Source organism: Denticeps clupeoides, chromosome 16 (genome assembly GCF_900700375.1).
Source record: "Denticeps clupeoides chromosome 16, fDenClu1.1, whole genome shotgun sequence".
Taxonomy (NCBI): Eukaryota; Metazoa; Chordata; class Actinopteri; order Clupeiformes; family Denticipitidae; genus Denticeps; species Denticeps clupeoides.
In genome coordinates, this window is record NC_041722.1 from 8,021,591 (window position 1) to 8,046,096 (window position 24,506).

The window sequence follows — 24,506 nt, forward strand, 5'->3', positions numbered from 1 at the left end:
AGGAAAAACGCTGTACCCAAAACTTTACATTGTCTTCTCTTGTCTGTGGTCCTTTATTATGTTGTTCATTCTCAGTTTGGCTCTCTTTTGGACTTGTACAATTGTGTACAATTGTGTACAATTCTACTCTACATTCTCTCCTATTACTTCCGTTGGATCTGCTATATGTATGAGTTCTCTGCATTCAGTAGTTTATTAATTCTATTCGGCATGCTTTCTGTATTTATAGCCCATTTGATTTGTTTTTTTGTATGTCTTAATCACGTTAGAATATTACTGTTCAAGTCATGTGAATTAGTTATTAGGGAGTTAGAGGACTAATACTGGTAAACACTTTTTCATTACTTTTGTGATGGCTCGATAATGCCGACACACAAGACCACAAAGTCCCAGGTTCAGAGCCCACTTACTACCATTGTGTCCCTGAGCAAGACACTTAACCCTGAGTTTCTCCGGCGGGACTGTCCCTGTAACTACTGATTGTAATTCGCTCTGGATAAGAGCGTCTGAAAAATGCCTTCAAAGCATCAGCATTCCATTAGACAGTTTGCTAGCTAGATATGTCTCTTTCGCGGATGCCAGAATTTACAGAACAGCTTGGTGTCCTCATTTAAATATTTCAGGGATTTATAACACAAAGGAGACGCAGATTCATTTATTACGGAACCACACTGTTGCAGAGCTAAGGATCACCACCGGCACCTGCCTCTGCAGTGATCATTTTGCTTCAGATACAACTTTCTTTCATTCACAATCTGCTGTTCCTGGTCATTAGTGAGTAACATTAGTCAGTAACACATAATTACCAGTCTGAGAGGAGTCGATGCCGAGCGTCAGGTACTGGCACTAAATCGAATTCTGGCTCTGATGGTTCAAACGTGATGAAGCATAAATTTTCCAACACCTAATTCTAATTTTCATGGTTTTTAAAGTTTCAAAACCTTGAAATTTCAAACAATTGTAACTTTCTCACACATACAAAAACGTATGTGATTTGCATAATGCCATTTTCTGTTATATGGTGAGAGTATAAATCATTATCATTGCTCATGAAGTGTCTTGAGGCTGAAAAACGGTAAAGGACTCTTCATGCTCAGTCCATTGCTTGCTGTTTGTGTTGGTGTAGGGTGGTAGTAGCCTAGTGGGTAACACGCTCGCCTGTGAACCAGAAGACCCAGGTTCAAACCCCGCTTACTACGCTCTGGTAAATACTGTAAATGTAAAAGAACAGATGAGACGTGGGTTACTGAGACACGCTGCTAACTCTGGATCTTCCCGGAAACTGGTGAACCCAGGTAAGGTGGCCTCAACTGAACTGCGTGAGGAAGACAACCATAAGCCTTCTAAAAACATTGAACTATCTGAGTGTGGACCTCACTTGAAGATGACGAGGAGAAAAAAAAAAACTGTTTATTTTCCCCAAGGCATCGTTCTTTTATAATCCATGTGCATGTGGGCTATTGTTAGGTGATAACATTATATTAGGTGGAGCTCACGATCCCCCGTGGGGAACGGCGAAATAAGTATTAAAAATGCGCGCGTACATTAAGACAGGTCCATGGATTATATATCCCACAGTTCGGGTTTCTTCAGATCTGAATAGGGCATTGACTCTCTGACTCATCATATAATGGGCCCTGACTAAACCCAGCGCAGAGCCGTCGCTTTGTTTTCTCCTGCTCGCCCGCCTGCAGGAAAGACACGAGCCGCTCTTCTCATTTGGGAACAAACAGCGTCCCACCACTTGCCGCGTTTTCAATTTAACGGTTTTCTCCATCCGGCTCACGGAGACGCCCGTCAGATTATGCAAGGGCATAAATATAGTCTTAAAGCCCAAGGAAACGAGCGGAATCGGCACGGATTACCACCTCATGCATATTTGAACAAGATGCTAATCGTCATTGATTGAGCCGTACGAACAGCACCATGCAGTTGCATTAAATAAGGAGGAGTGCTAACTGGCGGCACGGACTCATTAGAGGCGACTTTGCCAGAATTCTTCTGTCGTACACGTCACGATTATGCACGTAGGCTTGTATGGGTAAATCCCCGAATAAGCACTACTGGCACACCATCACTTCTGACTCCCCACGTACTGAGTCAGTCCGTCCCGGACGTGACGCGCTTTTATTTCGTATACGAATCATGTGGACTCATGTGTCTGTCTGTCATGTGACCCCTGATGTGGTTGAGCAGATTGACACGTTGCATTAGCGTCAGGGGTGAGCTGGATACAGCTCTCATAAACCGCATATGAAAGAAATCCGGCGGTTGCCGAGCAAAACCTTCCAGGACTTTCAGCCAAGAGTCAGAAAGCAATGAGACATACACCTTTACCCCCGGATTTGGTTTCCTTGCTTTCCTTCAAACATCAGCCGTGTGGCTTCAGTCATCATTATTACATATTAGGTCTGCTTACAAGACTGAACTGCTGATGAGAACTTGATGATCATTAATTTTTGTGTGAAGCCATTTCACGGTTTAAATAAACATAAAAAAAAGGGGGGATTTTTTTTTCCATCATTCTTGATGAGTCGTCGCAGACATATTTTTCAAAAACTCCAAACGTACTGCGCCCCTCTCCTGGCACCCCGGTTAATCCCCTCCACTTCTCTAATGAGAGTGAATCCTTTTAAACGCACCAGTAATTAAAGCCGAGTTCTCGGAGGGGATAAAACAGGCTCCTCCTTTTGAGGATGCTGGTGCTGGAGACGACTTTTGTGTTCTAACCTGTCCTAAATGGATGGTGACAGCTCCCATTACACAGGCTCCTCTCTGTTGTGGGAATACAGCTCAATATTTGGCCCAAGTTGTGTGCCGTGTTGTACATCGTGTTAATTGGGAGTTAAATGTGTTTTGGTAGCATTGCAGGAGATGCCATATATTATGTGACTATTATCACTACTGTGCTTTTATCTCTTTCTCTTTTTCATTATCAAAGCATTAAAAGACCATTTATCATTTTGTTTGTCTTCTTTTATTCAACCAAAGCTATTTCGACCCCTCAGCTACCAGTAGCATTTGTTCGTTTATCTGATGGTCTTATTCAAAAGGAGCTCCATTCACAAATTACATCCTCGGGCAGCATAAGGTTAAGTGTGATGCTCAAGGACACAATGCTAGTAGCAGGATTTGATTAGGACCTGGATCATGTGATTATGTGTCTGTTCACCATGATCCATGATCCATCTTGTTGTTTTCCTCCTGTCTATTTGGGATTTTACAATATGGAATAATTCCGCAGAGGTCAGATGAAGAAGGTGACAGCCATGACCTTTGGTAAAGTGTTTTTAATTAGCACAGCCAGTGTCCGAGGTGCCATATGGCCTGAGCACAAGTGCTGGGATCTCGGTTCGAGATGTTGACCTGTTGACAGTATGGATGGAATGGGGTCTTCACACGCCGCGTATACGTACGCTTGCCCAGGCGAGCTTACCAACACAGGTTCACTCATAACAAAGCTCCCCCTGGGCTTATTTGCAAAATGGGTGAGGTGCAGTACATGTAAAGCAGAGCAGGCAAAACACCCAGCATGCACTGCATAGACTGGGTAATGTTATTATCTCAAAGCGCATCCTTTAAAAAAGCTATACTATTTGGAAGCTGCAGTGGAATTGATGGCCATTCTGGAGTCTGAAAGTAAAAAATCAGATGCAAGATTTTGATTCAGCCATGCAGTGGGTCTAATGACTAAATTCATTAGACCCATTTGTTGGTGGAAACAAAATGAATTCACTGAACCTGAGTCTGTGATTCCCGTGACCTTCTAAGATAGTTTGATGTGATTAATATTCTGTATGTAATTGTTACCAGGCATATATGCATGCACAGATATGTACAGCATTTCCCCAGAGAAATTCCATAATTAATTATATATATATATATACACACACACACACACACACACACACACACACATATACATTCATACATACATACATACACACACACATATATATATATATATATATATATATATATATATATACACACACACACATATATATACACACACACACACACACACACACATATATATATATATATATATATATATAAAAAACAACAACAACAAAAAAAATATATATATATATTTTATAAAGCTTGCTGAGCCATGACATGACACTGATCCGATAAACTTCCACAATCAGAAATCTGGACATTCTGGGATGTTTAATCCAGAAAATGCCCTCATGCATTTTGATATAATACAAAAATGTGCATTTACAAAATGTGTATACAAAATGTATATTTCAGCTTTCTTCTTCTTCAATCAAACAGCAAATCACAGTGTTTTATCTTTATAAACAATTTCTCTGAATATAATCTAAAAGTCATCAGTCATCTTGTCCTACCTACTGCTGTACCCTCTGAAGGATACTGCTTAATGGAGGTGAGTCCAAAAGCTTTGATTAGATTATCTAATTGTATCTTTATTCCCCGATGTGTTGTAACCAATTTGCTTTTCTGTGACACAATTACTTGGCTTCCTTTTGCAGGCCGGAAGTAAAAATGCTTGTGGCATCTGTTTGTGCCCCAAAATACCGATTCTTCCATTTCTTTCCTTTACACAGATAAAAACAACAACTTCTGGTTGTAAGTGTCTCAACCTTTTTGGATTTTAAAATATTTTCATGTAAACATGCCTGGGATTATTAGAGATTACAGGCAGCCATAATGAGGTGAAGTCGGCATGGCAGATGTTGTCACCGGAAGGCAGTGATGGATCACTGTGCATTGGAGAAAGACGTTGAATATGATTGCTGGAGGCTTTGAGAATGGCTCTGAGTACGCTGTGTCTCTGTATTACAGCCTCTTACTGATAACCCTGGATCAGAGAATTGTCACTTATTTATGTCAGTCCTGATGACCTGCTGTTTCTGCCTCTTACACATGTAAAGAATGTCTGCCAGAAGCCATTTTAAATGATATTGAACCATAACAAAGTGCAGCACTATGATGGGTGGCTATATCTACATTGGTTGCTTCGTCTGAGCTTTCAGGGCAGTCTGAGCAGTCAGAGCTTAGTGCATTTTCATTGTTAATGTCTTTACTCATGATTTTTTCCCAGACTTGAAAAATTTGAAATTTTTAATTGTATTGTCTGGACAGATTGGTTTTGATAATCATTTAACTGCTGCAGACGGATGTTTTGAAGTAGAAACATTTATTTGCTGAGCAAATTCCTCCCTGGAATAAAAGAAATACCCATTTCCCAAAGTATGCTTTCTTATTTTCTCTTCGGGAAGAAGAATTAAATAAGAAGTATTGTCTATGTCATGGATGGTAACCGTGGAAATTGGCATAATTGTACATTTGTACTTGCCATATATCTAGCAATCAGAGGAAGCCATGCAAAATAAATAGATTCCTTTAAACAAGCCGCATGGCAACAAGGTCCAAGCCGCACTGTTCTGCCAGGATTTTAATTATTTTTTATGATGGAAAATAAAATGAATTTCAGATCATTTGAGCGCATGAATCGTCCGTGTTGGTAAAAGTGAGATAATTACAGCCCCCCTCTCCCTCCCCACTATTAGAAGCAGACACAAACGGGTTAGCATTAATTCCACCAATTCATTTCCTGCTATTTCTCTCTTACCGGTAAATGAATGTCGGGGTCACCAGCACAGCAGAGGAGGGTCAGTCCTGAGTGCATTATCCCAAGGTCTGAAAACAGAGCTGTCATTATGGCGGCCTGTGGGTATCCATCAGTCTGGATTTGCTGCGGGGACCCCTTTAATTCTGATTACAGGAAGCAGAAATTAGCTTTGGGGACCCACGCGAGAGTGTCGGGAGGCAACAATGCCATCTGTCTCGGGCATCCATTACGGCACGCACCTCGTTTTATTAACACGCTGTTAGATGCTTCACTTTTACGCTGCGGCACGCTGGACTGCATCCAAATTCTGGCCATCAAACGTTAGTGCCTGCTGTTAATCGCTTTGCCCTGAACGGAGCTATAATTATGTCTGTTTAGGAGACTCTTTTGGGGGTGCGGTGGTTCCAGTGATGCCACTGGCAGCAAGCCTTTGGAAACGAAACGTGGTGAGGGGGCTCATGTCAAAAATGCCTGTGTCTCAAGACTGGAGTCAAAGTAAAACCTTTGGCTCTTCTCCGTCTCCACCCAAAAGTGGATGAAAAGACCAGAGCCCAATTAGCCGGACCAGTTAAGTACTGAGCTCAGACAAGAAGCTCCGGTTGCACATTTGGGGGATTTGGCGTGTCCACTTGGACAAAACAAAGCCAATGAAACTCATGTGTAACCAGCAGGTTGTGTCTTGCTCCCACTGCCCACCGCCCAGGCCCGGTCTGACTGATGGGTCAAGGATCAGTCCAGACCCCGAGGGTCCCCTGACTGCAGAGCTAAGAGCATTATCTGGCCTCCTCCTGCACAGTGCCTGTGCTTTCCTTGGCCCGATCCCTGCCTAGCTCTTATGAAAACAGCGGCTGGTATCCTGAGTGGAAATGTAATACCCCTCCATCCCCCCGCGTCTGCGGCTCACCTTCATTGTTTGGCCTGAAGACTCCTAAACGAGTGCATAAAAAAAAAAGTAGTCTGGAAGTTCGCAGCATCGACTTGAACCTGAAATGAAGAATCTCACGAAAAAAATAACAACTATTAACCAGACGCAAGAAACATAAAGCATTCCCACCTCTGTATATTTTGTAGGAATCAGTTTTGCAGCCACTGTATTCCCTTTCTGACGATCCTTTTTCTAAACTGCCGTTTTGAGTGGCAACGGCATCGGTGGAGCAACAAAAGCTGTTATTGTCGTGCAGGAAATGTTTCTATTAATAATGTAAGAAACTAGAAAAGGGTCCTGGTCGGTGGCGCAGAAAGTCACAGTAGATGTTCGCCCACCCTCTGTTGTTTAGAGGGTATCCAGGGGGCTTGCGAGCGACCGGCGGAGCCAAATTTAGGAGGCATCCTGTTACGCGGGATCTGCGCGGCTACGGTGTGGTTTTGACCAGGGCATTGTTTTCCGCGACGGTCTTCTGCCTGGATGGAGAGGACAAGGGTCACGTATTATCCTGCTGCGCCCACATAGCGGCCCCAGTGTTTTCCTCCCCCGCCCCGGAAAAAAGAAAATGCTGCATCAATTATTTTTCCTCCTAAGGGCCCCTGGCCTATCGTCTAATCCGGGACGCTTCCAATAATTCACCAGTGAGCTGGCCGCCCAGGAAATGACACGGGACACCTAAGAGCACACAGGGTCTCCCTTTATTCACCATTCATATTGAACATGGAATGAAATGCAGTGGAAATAGGACGACTGCTAGAAGAAAGTGATGTGATTGTCACATGTGATACACAGCAGCACAGCACAAGTGAAATTTGTCCTCTGCATTTAACCCATCACCCTGAGTGAGCAGTGGGCAGCCATGACAGGCTCTCGGGGAGCAGTGTGCGGGGACGGTGCTTTGCTCAGTGGCACCTCGGCGGAACAGGATTTGAACCGGCAACCTTCTGATTACGAGGCCACTTCGTGCTAGTTTATCTGCAGTCAGCGATGTTCGCTTTTGGGATTTGACGTTGATGCATGATCACCACGTACATTATGCTGGTCGTCAGATGCGTAGGTACTTCTGTTATAGTGGTTTTTAGTCCACAGTCCCTAATACAGGATTCAGGGGGAGGTCTGAGCAGGGGAATGCGCGTGTCTGGAATCCCCATCAGCGCAGGCGCACAGATGAAAATCCAGTTCAAAGACTGAAGGTTGTTTCATTCCGCCGCACTGACGGTGCAGCCTGATCAAAGTTGAGTGGTGGGTTAAAAATCACTCTTTTTTTTTTGTTGTCACTCTCTATTTGTCTCTGTGTTTGATCTACACCCCCAGCTGCCCGTCTGATGCGGCAGTTGAGTGGAGCATATTGAGTAATTGATTCAATTACAATGGGAAAGGAATTGAATTGGGACAAGATAAAAGACTGTTGACTTCATGAACAGGGCGTTATCTATTTGTGCTGTGTCGTGGATTCTATTCTTCTTGACGTTACTCTAAACTCTCAAGTGTGGCAGATTTTCACAAAGAGACGACAACCTCACTTCTGATTATAGAAAGTTCAATTATGCAGCTCTTCATCCCTTTGAAAGGTTTACCCATATACACCGAGGGAGAAATAAATTTTTTAAACCAAGTATCTTCAAATTTTCAATGTTGTCATGTCACCCAATCAAATTGCTTCTGGTCAACAATTATAAAAATAAAGAAAAAAAGAGTTTATAGTTTGCGAGTTGACGGAATTCTGAGGAAAGTGGTGGCCTAGCAGCTAAGGAAGCCAACTCTTATCAAGGCTGTGGGTTCAAATCCCAAATCGCCATGGTGCCCTTGAGCAGGGTATCGTCCCCACATACTGCTCCCCAGGCACTGAAGGTGACGGGTTAAAAAGCACAGGACACACTTTGTTGTGTGCACTATGTGCCGTGTGGTGTATCACAATGATCTAAAACAATCACTTTCACTCATGTAAATGACACTGACCGCACCAGACAGCTGAGATCAATCCAAAAAAGAAGAAATATCATAATGATGCTGAAAAGCTAGAGAGAATGTGACTGTGTCAGCAGTAGTGTTAAGACTCTCCCTCTTGCTTTCTTCTACTGTATACTGTAGATAAAAACAATACTCCACAGATTTGACTTTCGGACCTGTTTATTCTGCTGTGGCATCGTTTCGCTTGTAATCCAGAGAGATAATAAAAGATTGCTATGCAAATGCGTTGATGTGTGCTGCTTATTTATACAGTTAAAGTACCTTCGCTTAATTTCCAAGCCTTTGATTTAATTTCTAGAGCACAAAGACCATTTTTCAGCCGTACTACAGAATTTTTAGTGGCCTCCTCCCCACACCAGCAAGGTCAGCTGTGCTCACATACACAAATAATGATCTTGGAAGACTAAAGCTAAAATAAAATAATGAGTTCATGAATGAATAAATGCACATCAGAGACGATTGTGAATAACAAGCTTTTGTAAACCTGGCCTTCATTAAGAAAAGTTGCTCCTTCTCCAGTGCCGTTTGTGTTTGTGCTCTGACGAACAAGGTCTTCTGGTCCGAGCGCCGGCAGAGACCGACACCCAGCTGAGGAAGCTGCTCCAGGCCGATCATTGGGGCATATCACCGCCCCACTAAAACACCCCCACGGAGGGACTTTCTCCATCTCCAATGGAAAACACGCGCTCTGTTTACCTAAACCCAACACCGTTTGGACTCGCAAAGTGGGCAGAGACACGGGACGATTTTTACTCTAAATCACATTCATTGTAAGTGGGAAACGGGTGAATCGAAGTTCACGGCTGCTGCGAGGAGGGAAAATTTATTGTTGTAAGAGGGCAGGAGGTAATAAAGCAGACGACTATGGGGACTTTGGAGTTTAAACCTTGCCGAACCTATTTTTTACTGATGTGCAGAGGTCAAAATGTGGTAATTAAGTATGAAGGACTTTGAAATGTTTTGATTTGGTTCCTGCAGATCCAGAGCTGGAGGCCTGACACTGGGGGTTGCTCTTTACTTCTAAAGGTTATTGGATGAGTCCCTGTTACTCAAACATTTTTACTACATTGCTTATTCATTTATTCTGATTATTTTTTACAACGAATCCATGCGATAACAATGCTGTTTTCTTCCAGATCCTTTGGAGTGAATGCATTAGGACAGGGAAGAATAAAAACCCTCTAACAAACGTAACAACCTTGTTTGCTTTGCGGCCCTTTGCTGATGGAACGAGCCTAAACACCACGTTCCCTGAGTGAGTTTGGGTCTGGCGGGGGAGTCTATTTTTCAGCATAATTATGAATATCCATCATGGTGAAAGGGCAAATGGACGGGGTCCCAGGCTTTAGCATCTCCCGGGCCCTTCACCCGCAGCCCCACAATCAATGCTAATAACGCTCCTGCCGTGGAGCACTTAACCGAGCAGCAAGCCATCGCTGTTAATCTGGAAGGAAGCTCCGTGGCCCTTCCATCTAATGAACTCCGACTGAAAGGCCTAGAAAAAAAAAAAAAAGTTTGCCATAACCACACTAAAGCCAGTCCTGCCGAATAAAAGCTAAAGAGGCAGCTAGGTAATGACTTACATTAGGTTCATTTGGCAGATACGGCTCTTCTGGAAGGTAGCAAGCGAGTTGATCCCCGGGCTAGCGTTATCTGGGCGTCCAAAAAACGTTTGTGAAGCTGCGCCGGTCTGTGTCGGTTTGTCTGTCCGGGTATGAATGAGCCTTGCTATATGGCCATGGTGCCTGTTGCATGCTCAACAGATCCATTTCACTCTCGTTGTGTGTCTTCTCATCATGGAGCAGCACGGCACGCCGGCCAGGAAAATGCACGCGGCGTTTAAAAACACGCTCAGCCTGAACGGCCCCGGTTCCGGCCTCGTTCTTCGATATTGAGTTACCCCGAGTTTGCGAAGTGAATCAGAGACGCCAGGCGTCTACTGTAATAAGTGCCCCGTGCCATTGAGGGCGTGTGGCGAACACAATGCTAGCAGGGCCCTTTGATGCTGATACGTCTTCGCAGTGTGTGCTCATGCTCGGCCCCTTATTTCACCGATGAATGCGTTTACATCAAGTTACCTCTGCCCGTGTCTGCAGATATACCCCAGATCCAATAACGGGCCGCATTAATGCGAGACAATTACCGGGCTTAACGACGGCGTCATTATGGAAGCCGATCGAGTATGAATATGAAGTGTGTGTGTGTGTGTGTGTGTGTGGGGCAGGGGCTGGACCGGTGCTGCCACCTCGGCAGATGTAGGTTTCCGGTAGAACTTGCGGCGCGGCTTCACTTTAAGTTTGGTAACGGCCTGTGTGTTTACCTGACAGTACGTTCAGCTGTTTATTACTTTAATATCATGTTTATTGCGAAGATCCTGACACTGACTTGCCCTTGAACAAGAGATGATGGGACTTCAACTAGCACAGCAATTATGATGCTGTTTCACGGCAAATATTATCTTCCGGCAGCACTTCAGCTGTCTGTAATGCAGATTATGGTTAATAGCCTTCTTTCATCGTGCAGCATAGATAAACAAACAGCGGAAATCATATAATGATGCCGGCATTGCTATGGACCTGTGCGCTCTCATTCGCTGTGGTGGACACACAAGACTAATCATCCACGCTGCTATGGCACAATGAAAACGGGAGAATAGAAGCTGAAAAGTCTTTCATGTGCCATACATCTTTTATGAGAGTCATTATTGGCGAACAGTCCGGGTCCATAGGCCACCATCTGGAGGACGGAGGTGGTTTATCAAAACAAAATTGCCAAAATGAAATCTTGATTAAGTTCATTAGACGGCCCACATCTAATTTGTGAGACCATTCATGGAGTTTTCCCATGAGCGCTGTGGTCAGGGAGAGTTTAATTAGATGGAAATGGGGAAGAAGGGGCACCTGGATGAAGGGGAACAAGATAGGTACATTACAGCCAGCGAGTTCACCGGACGATGGTGAATGGCACTAGGCCCTCTCCGCTTTGAAGTGAGTGCATAAGAGACGAAAAAAGAGAAAGAAAAAAAACTACACGTGGTTAATCTGTATAGCAGGAAACCCCAGAGAGGGACCCTGACGATTATAACAGAAGCGGTGCACACAGGCCGCCACTGATGGTGGCTTTCAAAGCCAGTTGCGAGCCTTCTGTTTTATTCGCTCAGCGCTGGCAAACATGTTAACTTGTAGAAGGTGAATCTGAGGTTAAACTTGTCAGTGGAAAGCAGTAATGTCACCTTCTGATTCTTTTGTCTCCAAACACAATCCCTAGAAAGTCTAGTCATTTAGATTTGTCCTCAGATTTGATAGAAAACAATTGTTTTAACCATTAAAATAACTTCTAAATGATCAAATGTTGTAAATGTCTGTTAATGGTGGAATATCTGCATACAAGTCAGCAGCAAGTAGTCTCGAGTTACAATGGAACGCCATGTTCACTAATGCAAGTCTGCATTTTAAAAGGTAAGAATTACCTCAACAAAGCCACATCAAGAAGGACGAAGGTCTCTCATTCTGTAATCGCTGCAAATAGTCAAAAGTAAAAACTCGAAAAAAAAGTATAATTTCAAACAAAATCAAACAAGTGGTTTGTCAATGATTATTTCTTATTCGTTTTGTTATGTTTCATCTTTCATCTTTCATCATCCGTTTTCATGTAATAAATTTCACGTGAAAGACAGTAAGTGCAGTTGCTCAGTTTCATTCACAAGATAAAGGGAACTTTTGTCCACAGTTTTATCCTTTGTTTTGAACGCTATGATTATGTTTTTCTTGAATAGTTTCCCCTCATGCATAGATTTTGTGCTGCGTCTTACCTTCTATACCACTGCAGTTATGTTCTCATCTCATGTGGCTGTGGTTGACATCGCTAAGGTCTGCGTCCAAGAATCCTAGAAAAAAAACAAAAAAAGTTATATCTATCTGCTCTCACATCTTATAAATGTTATGACAGTAATGTAAAAAAAAACACATATCATATATCCTTCCTGTTTAGATATGGTAGCAATCAGAAGAGACTGGCTAAGTTGGCACGTCTGCTTGGGAAAGCTTTCTCGGTCCCGGAACTTTTTACACAGACTATATCGTCTGTCAAACGTCTCTCCAAACTAATCTTCGGACACGTGACCCAGTTCAATCTAGCAATGTACATAAAGCGCGTCCCAGAAGAGCTGGCATATACTTGAAGATTAATGAACCCAATTTGCAGGAGTGACCTTTTTTACTGCCAAACTGTGTAGACGCTAAGCCTCTTAATACAGGCCTTTTCAAAATGTTGTTATAGAACAGCCCTTACGATAAGGGGGAGGTGGGGGGCAAATTAACCATATCAGAACGTTGAAGGCACTGGGATTAAAGTCGGTTGAGGCAACCAGCACTTCAGACCACTTCAAAGGACTTTTAATGGAGAGCAGGACGTGGTCTGATCGGGTTAACCCACACCAGTTGGACTACTGGGAAATCTGCGGCCCTCACTCCAAACGCTGAACTTTTTATTTTAGCAGAGTGAAATGTAATTCTGGTTCATGTTGGGCTAGTTTCAGACCACTGCCGTCGCAGAATTCGTACAAAATTATGTGCTAAGAGTGTCCTAAGCCGAATCGAAGCTTCTTAGAATTTAATGCGCCAAAATGTAATTTGCCTTTAAACATGGCATTAACTGCTCCTTCTCTTCTGTTTCACAAGGCGTATTTATTCTAACAAGACAAGCCAGATTACTCTGAAGGGAGCCGCAACGCACTGGAGTCACATGCTGTGAGCGGAATGTCTTAAATCAGACGGGTAATTTGGGATTACTAGTGACATGCGAGGGCAAATCAGAAAAGCGCAGGGAGAGATTGTAGATGACGTTCCTCTACAGATTGGCTATCATGCTGTTTATGTGACCTGGTGCCATTTAGGCAATTGAGGAGAAAAAATGTCTTTTGGTGGACAGAATTTAAATGATTAGGGTGTTTTAGAAAAAAAAAAAAGTTTGGCACAAGAAATTGGCTCACCCTCTGATATTTATATATATTCACACACACACACACACACACACACACACACACACACACACACACACACACACACACACACACACACACACACACACACACACTCATATAAATATATATGCTGTATAAAACCATTTTGTGAGCAAATGCATCAACAATACAGTCACACACACACACACACATATAAAATAAAAGTATGGCTATATTGTCTTGGCAGGATGAACACTTTATTGCAACCATCAGGAAACATTTCCCTCTTCCCCAACGTCAACACATTTCCACCTCACTCTGAAGAACACACCCAGCCACAATTAATGTCACCCTTTTGCTAGATATTTTATGTGAAGTATAGACACAAATGTTTCAACACAACACGCATTTCTAGGATTAATTGGGGGTAAATGTGTTTGAAAAACAAAGACATAAAACAGATGAAGAAGGGGTCAAATGTCAAAGGCATTAGTCTCCTGGCCCCCTCCATAGGTTCTGCTAGTTAATAATAATGTGTTGCATAGCAACTCATGAGGCAAAGAAGGATTTTGCCTGAAGAATTATGGGCTGTGAGTTAGAAGAATGAGGGTTATTGTCAAGTCACACACACACACACACACACACACACACCACAAAGATAGCTCCAAGTAATTCCAGCAACTTTTGGAATCCATAAAACATCAGTAAAATCAGAACGTAGTCAGCAGGCGAGGTTCATCGACGCGTGATAGCGAGGAGCCCTACAGCGGCGCAGAATTAGCGTACTGCTGAAAGGGTTCTCTGCGAGCGGCGTGGCGGTGACGCTGCCGGCCGCTCCTTCGCAGCGGGCTCGGATTGCGCGGGGGGGTAGGGGTGGGGAAAGGGACCCTTCTCCGCGCCGGAGCCCTCTGACGTCCTGTTTGCACACAGCTAAATTTCGGTGACAATTTCACAGCTCCCCTTTCACAGGCTAATGAAAAGAGGCAGATTCCATCCTGGTTACTCAACCCGCAAGCCAGGGGAGGTGTGTGAGTGTCTGTGAGTGAGTGGGGCACCATCATGGGAAAATCCAAACCTTTGGCATCTACTGAGGGGACATTCAAATGGATACCTCTGGCCGGCGGGCACTGGCCCTTCGCAAACACAAGGCGTAATGGGTGTGAAATCTACACACAGGCTGCACTCCGCGTCCACCAGATTAGAGAGGAGACGCTCATTCAGAGCTTTCAGAGGGGCCGCCGAGGGTTCCTGGGGACCTTCGCCCTCCGCCGCACCCCGCCTGCGGGCCTCGCTCTCCGTCCGCCAGGTGCCGCGTGTAGAGATGCCCCCTTCCAAACCGGCGCGGTTACGAGCCGCCGCGACGGGGCCAAGGTGCCCAGCACGCCAGCCAAAGAGCGGAACCTCCAATGGGTCGGACGTAATGCTGCTCTGTGCAACTCCCCGTTTAGGGCCGCTTTAAACGCGATAAAATAAATCCCAGCTTGGGGCTTAGCCGCGTCATACACTTTAATATACATTAAAGACTGCACACACACTTTTAATAATAGTACAACTTTGGAACAACTAAGGAAATGCTAAAAAAAAGTATATATATATATATTTTTTTTTAATAAAATCAAAAGTGATTTTTAATGAAGGAAATCTCAGCGCAGGAAACACAAATCTCTTTGAAGTCGCAATAAAGGTATTTTTTTTTTTTTATCGAGAGTTACTTTTGTTGGATTGAGTCTCGTTACACAGGGGAAGCGAATCTTAACAAAGCACTGAGCATACAATAGCGGAGTTAACGTTACTGTTCCAGGGGACAAAGGAGAAACAGTGACCTCTGAAACGTGTTTTGGACGTGGGGAGCTTAGCCATTGTGCCGCCGCTGCATAGCTTCACTGTTTGCGAGTGACGCCGTTTGCATGTGTCCTTTCATGCCGCGGTACCCATTATTCTGAAAGCGGCGTATTGATCGTTCTTTAACAACGAAAAAAAAAAAAAAACATCAAACAGGGTCCACAGCTGGGATAGTGTGGGCATCTTTGGTACAGTAGCACCAGCCTTTGTTCCCACTCTCCACTGGCTGAAGCGCCGCACCGTCTATTTGATTCGGAGCCAGCCTTGGCGTTAGTGGCGAAGGATCCGTTTCCCACCGCTAAACAAAAGGTAGTGATGGCCTAAGCAGCGAGACGACTGAGAGCAGAGAGGGGGGAAAAAAGGACGGGGGACGGCACTCAGTCTGCGGGAACTAATAAGCGGCTCGTTTGGCAAAAGACGCCGTTTTTTTTTTTTTTTTTTGGCGGATGAAAGAGGAGGAAATGTAAGGCTGGACTCTCAGGGAGGTTCCAAGGTCTTAGCCACTGTCACGACTACTGTATGACTGCCGGTCAGTCCATTATCCACACAAGTGCTCTGCATCTCAATGGCCCATTGACTCCAGTCTGGGACAAACAACGGGGTAAAAAAAAAAAAAGAAGCAGGCACCTGAAAGACTACTGGCAGCCCTGCCCTTCAGATTCACATTCCCGTGGAGTTCATTAGCCAGGAATAACAAACGCTGCTCCTGTCACTTTTCAAGTTGCTTCAATTGTCTGTCGCTCACCCTTAGAAATAAAGTGTTACTCCCATGTAGTACAGGTCTAATAAAAAAATAAAAATAAAAATCAGTCCCTCAGCCGGCGGTCGTAGGCCAGACAACCGGGTTATAAAAACGGTAGGTCAAACAGAAGATGCATATTATTATCATGTATTAGCTGAAAAGGTTTTACGTGCAGACTTTGCGGTGCAGTGAATGATGTGTTGAGGGTGCGGAGGATCTTCTGTCAGGGCCACCTGGAAGACCTCAGCCTCCGGAGTGCATTAAGCTCCTCGCCCTTCATCTTTCTGTTCGTTCAAATCGGTCGTTTATGAGAGCGTGCGTCTAATTGCCTCCCCTGAGCTTAGCTCCATCACATGCCACTCATGCAAGCTCTACCCCTCGTCTGAGGACCCTGACATCAAAAACGTCCACGGTGGTACCCAATCTCCATATTTGCCAGGCAACGTTCACCAAAACACCAAAGAGTTTTAAGAGGACAGTAAATGAAGGCGGTAAGGGGCAAAATGTTAAAAATTCCCTTTTAGTTAGGGTTTCCACATCCCTCTGGAGAGTTCTGCTGGTTGAAGATGTTGACTATAATTGGTGACTTAAGCACTGGTAAGCCATGTGCCAAACTCATCCATTAGCTGCATCGGTGCTCACAATATGCTAATAACTTCCTCCACAGGCCATCGGCATTGCCGAGGACACAGATACGAGTGTTTCAGCAGGGCCGAGAACGCGTGCCGTAGAATGAAATTTGGATTTGTAGGCAGGGAGTTTGTAGGCAGGGGGTAGTGTGCCTCTGAAAAACCTAAGAAAATCCAAGGTTGAATGGAGCTTTCAGTGTGGGCCATAAAAATTCTGCACAGGCCGTTCTGTAATGCAGTATTGATCCCTGAGTTATATCGGGGGTGTCATTTTGAACAGTAAACCCAGTGGTCAGAATTCTTTGAATCAATTCTCTGTCATTTTAAGTAATACAGACCTTTATTTTGTCTTTTGTCATGAATTGTGGACCCCTGGGGCTGCGACGAATGAAGGCAAATAATTCCATATTATTATGTTTCATTCATATTGACATTTACACTTGCACATATAGGCAAACAAAATGCAAATCAGAATGCATTAGTAAAGGAATGGCTCGTTGCTAAATACATTTGACTAAATATATTGTGCACATCATTTTGTATTCATGTCTTTTATTGTGTCAAGGATATTTCAATCTAGCCTTAAGCAGTGGCTCTGGAGACCTCAGGACAGCTTCCTTTTGAACAAAGCCGTTACATATGCAGACAATCCGAATCCCACTAATTTGCATTTCACTCTGTTATGAAAACATAAGATTTTTATCAGAATTTGTTTGAATATGAAAATGCAGATAGGCTCCATCGCTGATGCCCTTGGCACACTCCATTAAGGTCGAATATTGCTTACTGTAAATATCCAGGGCGCAGCATGGAGTGGAGTTTTTACATTTCACAAAGAAGACGCTTTAGTCTCAGTATAATTTGGAAATGTTAATCTGTGTTTTTATCCATCATAAATAAACAATGGCCTTTGAATGCAACCTCTATGCTCAGTTTACCTCGCCTTTCAGTGTTTTTCAGTACAGACGTCCGTGTAGTTACCGCCTCCCACTCTTCCAAATAGACAGAGGCTTATTAAAACCATATGCCATCTCCACAATTGGTAAATCGAACATGCATTATACATGGGCTTCAATGCATGCTACCAAAATGTGCCAGCTTGCTTTGATCTAGATGAAGGATTTCCAAAAATAACTAATCGTAATTCATCCTCACAGCCCCTATTCAGCCTCCTCTGCGTGATTTTATGCATGGTTTTATTTTCTTTATGGTTGGCCGTGAGAGTTGGGGGCTTCAGTGGGAACTGCATTGAAACCTACTGGAACGAGTCGGCAGCCTCCTCCTCCTCTTTGGCTGCACGATGGTCCGAGTTTAAGCCGCCTTGATAATTCTGTCTCCCTTGCAGTTTAAGGAAGCCCGACTAAATCTGCTACTTCCACTCGTAATGCCAAATGTGTAGCCAGGATTCAAGAAGCGTGAATAAAGCTTCACAGAATCCATTAGGAAAATGAGAGATATAATCAAGTTATTACAGTGAAGAGGGGAACAAAGTAACTAATGGGGTCTAATAAGGGTTGATTATGGAAATGAAAGGTGAAACGCTCTGGGTGTTTTAGAAGCTGTTGATTATGAGCTCAGAACGTGGAAAGAAAAGCCCCCTTTTCTGAACAGAATTCCCTTCCCGTTCCTGAATGAAATGTGGGCTAATTGAAAACTGCACGTCCCAATACTGTTTCATTATTAAAACTGTTGCAGTGAAATGAAACAGGAGCTGTATTGAGGATGCTATGTACCCATGCCCTCTGGTCTATTTTCCTTCAACGATAAGGACTGTGACAAGCAGTCAAGAGTCAGTGATAGACAGTATCAAAGTAAATGTAATTAGATTGTCCATTTGAGGGGACTTTCTACTTCAGAGCTCTTCAGAACACTAGTTCCTTTCATAGTGAATCTGATTTAGACATTTTGCGAACCTGCTTCTGTTTCTATTACATAGAATTATTTTAATACTCTTCTTTTAAACAATTTCCATTAAACTTATAAATAAGCTGCAAATAAATCTTAAAATTAAACTTAACTTGTCTTCAGATCCAAATGAATTTTTTTTGATGGCTTTTTTTTTTGTGTCATTAATGTCAGTCTGTTAAATTAAATGATTATTAAAAAAAAAGGCATCGTACATCACAGTAGATGAATCGTTTTCCTCAAATGGAAGTTTAAAGAGCAGACGTCTGCTTTTACAGGAGTAACTTTATACCCTGGGAATCTCTACTTTGTCCACCACTCTCAAGAAGTAATTCAAACCACCGGTTGAAAGGAAACATTCTGTATTTAATCAGTTATATATGCCCCTAATAGAGGATGCAGAAATTGCTGAATGTGGAGTTGTCATTTCTGTCATGATCCGTTCTGGCAGGGGCCAATCAGGTCCGGAGTTTAATGTTAGCCTTGTGTTATTATGTTTCCTTATTGTGTTCACCTGTATATAATTGTATAAAGCTGCCCTGTTCGTGTCTGTTTGGTGATGTTTCCCTTGTCCTGTCTACTATGTATTAAACCCGTTTCGCGACGTCGAGCGTATGCGTCCTCCTTCCTCGCCATGTCCAGCCATCGTGACAATTTCCTATAGCCTTACTGACCTCAGCACTTCTTCCGGAAGGGCAGCGGTAACAACATGGCGGCAGTAGCGGCTCTTCTCTGGGAGTGTGGGATGGTTTATCATTTATTTACCACTAATGCACTGGTGCCTCAGGAAGTGAAGTTCAAGTGCAGTGTCTACAGACAAAGGCTTTACTCTCAGCCATATGCCTAGGTTTCTGCTGTCCTCATAGCGCTAGGTCACATTCATTTATTTATATAATGCCTGTTTATTCCGTTGCCACCTGGTGGCAGTGCCATGCTAAAAAGCACTTGATTTCAGCGACAAATAATAAGCGATTCACATCTTTTACCTGAATTCCGGTCCACATAGTCAATAGTCATTGGTTTCCTTCAGTGCCTTGGCAAACATATCAAAACAAATGTCATTTCCATCTAAATTTAGAATCCATCCAGATGGAAAATATTTGCAAAAACATCATTGTGCAATTATTTTCGTTCCCGCATGTTGGGTGCACATTAAGCAATTCGTTGTAATTACTGGATCATTAACATTTTGCGATAGACTTTCTTTCAGCAGTATTGACTCATTTAAGAGCCTTCGGTCAATTTGATTAGTCGGACCCGTCATACTCCCTTGACTGATGAGTATTGGTTGTGTAGCGGCTGGCTGACGGCACACGCTGGTCTTGTATAGCAGAGGCACCTCGTCCGACTCCATTAAAAATGCTGGAGAAAACAAACATCTCCATCTTGCGTTCATGAAAACCTATCTGAACGTGAAAATGCCACGCTGAGGAGAAAACAACCGTGTTCATTGTTCTGTCACAGCTCCTCAGAATAAAAATTGGCCACGCCAAATCACGTTACCCCCAACGCACGCCGCTTTTCTTGCCTCGCTGTTTATGTACGCAGCGCATATTCTCAGCCTTGCGAGAAACGAACGAGCCACAGGGCATCAGGTCTACGCGGTTAATCTGAAGAAGATAAGCAATCGGGGGGAATACATTACGTTATTTGCCTGGTCCTGTTTTCTCGGCTTTGTGAGCAGAAGTGATTTTTTTCTTTTTCTCTGATTGCGCCTTTGCACGCCATCTGAAGGAAATGTTAACGTGCGACTCGGCCGACCCGCGAACGCGAGTGCGACTCGCTCATTACTGTGGAAGTGTACACTAGATTATCTGCCTCGCAGCCAGCACTTTTACGTCCGACAATATTTCACCCCGGCTGCGGAAGAGGCATTTTACGGCTCGGTACATCATCGGGCTCGTCCTGGAGACGATTTAGAAGATGTGCGCTTCTCTGAACACACCTTCCTGTTGGGAGAAATGTTTCGTCCTAGGCTACTGGTGCCAAGATCAATGTTAGGGGATTGGGAAGCGGTGATTTTATTAGGTGTGCAGATTCGTCAAGACTATCCACTAATTACAGGCTCTCCGTGGGCTTAAGTGACTTAGCGAGTCTAACAGTTTGCTACCTTCTGGGCATCATCGCCTTACAAATCCTAATAAAAGCAGTGACGTCATGCTCAAGCATGGCGGTTCCTCCTGGAGGCCCAGCGACAGGAGAAGCAGCGTCCAACTGCAGTCGCGTGGCCTCGGCTGCCGGGCCAAGTGATCAGATTTACTTAGCGCGCTAATGCAATTACTGCCCCTGTAATTTACAATGGCTAACGGGAGTCGTGTGATTAGTAGCAAGATACCGTTTGGACCCGTGGTCGGCGTCCGTGTCAAAATGTCCCTTTGAATTCATTTCTTCCATTTTTCCCCCCCTCTCTGGTGCCCACCATCTGTCTGTGACTTCAAGGCTGTGGTCCGGGATAACGGCCTCGTCTCCTGTTTGGAGACGAGAGGAATCAGTCAGCTGGCTGACCCTGAGCAAATGAGATTATTCCTGTTTTTCCGTGGCTGTGTGTCCACGGAAACATCCGGCAAGGCCTGGGAGCGGCAGGCGTGCGGGTAGTACAAACAACCCCTGGCCCCCAGCCGTCGGCACAGGCCGGTCCTGATTGCTGATCTTGAGATTTGCGGCGAGCTCAGAGATCAGCTGGAGTCGGAGGTTACCGACCGCGTCAGCTCGGCCCGGGTCCTCGGGATTTGCCGGGCTCAGGACGTAGTAATTAAAAACGCCAGGAAGCCAAAGTGTTAATAAAGATGGCGTGTTGGCGGCCGCTGCGGTTTTGTTTGTGTGTCAGCGGCTCGCCGTTCTCACGGGAAGGGACGGCTGCTCCGCTGGGGACAGACACCTGTCTCCAGTGTGGGGCTGAGGTCACCAACGGGAGTGTGAGAGCCTCAGGTCGGGTCTGTCACTTGACCGGCCGTGAACTAGCACACCAGACAAGGGTCACTTTTTCATGACAGAAGCCAAATGAAGCATTTGAAGTATGCCGTTTGGGGGGGGGTCATAGGTCACTTCCCTTTGGGGGACAGTTTAATTTAATAGCTACAATTTGAGAATGGGGCCAATCTATATATGAAATATTCTGGCAGAAAAACTATTATATATTTTCCTTACAGGATCCATAACAGCAGAGTGCTAGTTCCAGTCCCAGACCGGAGCCATTTCCACATTTTGGTTCTTTCCACACATTTGTTAAATAAACATGTGCTGTTGAACATTGAGGTAATGGTGTTTCAAATTTGCCAAAAGTATTAGTTGAGTTTAAAATGACTGCAGTCTGCCTGGAATCAGGTGTCAGCAGGTGTCCTGGGCCAAAGTGTTTGATCTTTGGCCTGCGAGTGGCTCACTGACCCAGCCATCACCTCCAGAATATTAAGCGGCCCTCTGGCCTCCTGCTGGCCCAGACTCCCACGATGCACTGAGCTGGACATCAGCAGTACCTGTCGCTTTCTATGAGCCTCAGCCCCCTTTCATTTATTTTTTTTATCGGCAGGAGGCGGGCTCATGCAGAGTGTGTGATGCCTTTGCTATGATTTATTATTGTTCACTCAAGCATAGTAAATATGTAGATTTTTTTTTACATTTTAATTAAGCTGACACAGATGGATTGTGAATGCAAGAGTTTGTCAAGGTTTGTCACGTTGGTCAACATCCAGCACACGTCTGAGAGGATTGTAGCACTTAAGAGCATTGACAACTGACAGAAATCTACTGGGCTTTATGTAGTGTCATTTTCTAGTTATATAGGGCACACAAGGGCACGGCTTGTGGTTTGTATGCCTTCTGTGAGCCCAAAAACAGCATTTGAATGAATATTATTAAATGCTGCCCACTGGCTTTTCAACATGCGTGTCAAATTCAGTGGCGTAGTTCCCAGCTGAATATCAGCGTGATCTCAGCAGCGCCCACGCATGGCAGTGCACCCGATTGGCGGGACGTGGCTCCATGCAACTAGTAATAGCCGTAGTAAGACTAGTCGCACTATTGCATATATCCTCTTGTGTCGTTAAGTGAATATTGTCACAAAGAATATTTTGCTGTATTGCATCAAGTCTTCTCTTAATTCACAAAGGTGTTTAAATTTGCCCATAAGTCAGCAATTGTGTGAATTCACACAGTTTCTTTTAAGCAGCTTATTGGCAGCGGGTGGCAGCGGTGGCCTAGCGGCTAAGGAAACAGGCCTGTAGTCAGAAGGTTGCCGGTTCGAGTCCCGATCCGCCAAGGTGCCACTGAGGTGCCACTGAGCAAAGCCCCGCCCCCACACACTGCTCACTGGGCGCCTGTCATGGCTGCACACTGCTCAGCAAGGGTGATGTGTCGCTGTGTGCACCGTGTACTATGCCATGCGTCACAATCCCTCACTTTCTTTTAAAAGAAGAAAGGGAAGCATCTTTCACAAAGCTGTGGGTTCCCTGCAGGATGTAAATCTGCCTTTGGGTGTGGGTATCGGTGGAAATGTTTTTTTTTTTTTTTTTTTGGTTGCTCAGGGCCTAGTGGTACCACCGCTGCCTATGCCAGCCAACCACATCCTCAGCTCCGCCTCCTCCAGGAGGAACTGCACAGTATTCTCTTTCTGTCCAGATCGCCGAAAATAGGTCGACTCGTTTCACGTATAAAAAATGCAGGCCATTGGCAGGCCGTGCAGGTTATGTATAAATAAAAAAGGCCACGCCGCGGTTTCCTGCACACCAGCAGGGCCCTTACACAAGCAGCAGTGGGAGGTGCACGCGGCCCCTTTCAAGACACTGTGTGGCTTTTGGACGGCGTTCACCCGCTTCCCTTTAGTGCAGAGCGACGGAGGGACGCGGACGAGGCCGAGCCTCCGAACCGCGGGGTTCCCGTCTCCAGCGGTCACGGCCCGTGTTTATTTTGTCATTTCATTTGTCGCTCAGTTTCGGAACACCGAGCGTAGGAAGACGCCTGAAACCCACTGTGCCGCTAGGAGTGCTGGCAAAAGATCAGACGGCGCCGGCGTGGACGGCGAGTTAAAAGGTGGGTGGCGGCGAGGGGGTCCACTCGTTCCTGCCCACTCCGGCTCTGGAAGGCGTTCGGCGAGACTCCCTCTGACTGCGGTCAGCAGCTACACACTCAAAAGCAGCACTAATTACTCACAGTTGGCAGCCACTCTTGCGAGGGGTTCTGGACGCCACTTCCCCCGGCTTCACGGCAAAAATACAACAGAATGCTGTTGTTTTTCTGCCCAGCGAAACTTCTGCTCTAAGTGCTTTTAAGATAAAAAATTTTTTTTGCAGGTTTGAGTGAACACAGCACCGACAACTCTTTGAAGGAGTGCTACTTAAATTGAATATTTCGTCTTTTGAATCGCCTCCATCAAATGGCTTTTGGAGCCATAATTACGCATAATATTCAGTATAATTGGCATTTCTCAATGAGCTTTACTGTATTATTCACATTCAATCACCGCTCAAATGACCTATGAATGTGAAGTTGAATTTGGGAGCGTGATTATTCTTTGTAAAGTATTTAATCATACACTTGTTAATGGCCTGTTGCTTGCTGATAGCATCATTATTCTCTCTGCATTTTAAAAAACTTTTTTTTTTTTTTAAAGAAGTGATTTTATCAGTCATTACCTAAGAATGCGCTCCAATCCATTGTGACTAATGACTTCACTCAACGACAGAAAGTCATGGACCAAGAAGGCCCTTGTACTGAAGTGGTGCTTCAATCCATTTGACATTATTGAAGTTAATAATTTTGCTCCTTTCAACCGAGTAGAAAGAGAAAATGTGTTGCCAGCCTATCTGAATGGGCCTTTTTTGTTAGTTCTAAGAACTAAGTTAGTCCTTAAAAGCGCTGTCCCCTGTCGTGAAGTACACCCAGGATAAAGCAGGCCTCTGATTGGTCCAGATTTAAGCTCAATTAGAGCCAGACTG

At 44.5% G+C, this 24,506-nt stretch overlaps 1 protein-coding gene across 6 annotated transcripts in view; it reads right to left on the reverse strand.

The window, feature by feature from the left end:
* Positions 1-24,506, reverse strand: part of sema6d (semaphorin 6D) — a 61,599-nt gene that overhangs the window by 31,322 nt on the left and 5,771 nt on the right. For all 6 annotated transcript variants that reach the window (XM_028956409.1, XM_028956410.1, XM_028956406.1 and 3 more), the window contains exon 2: positions 12,310-12,384. The gene's annotated coding sequence lies outside the window, so the exon portion shown is untranslated. The remainder of the gene's footprint in view (positions 1-12,309; positions 12,385-24,506) is intronic.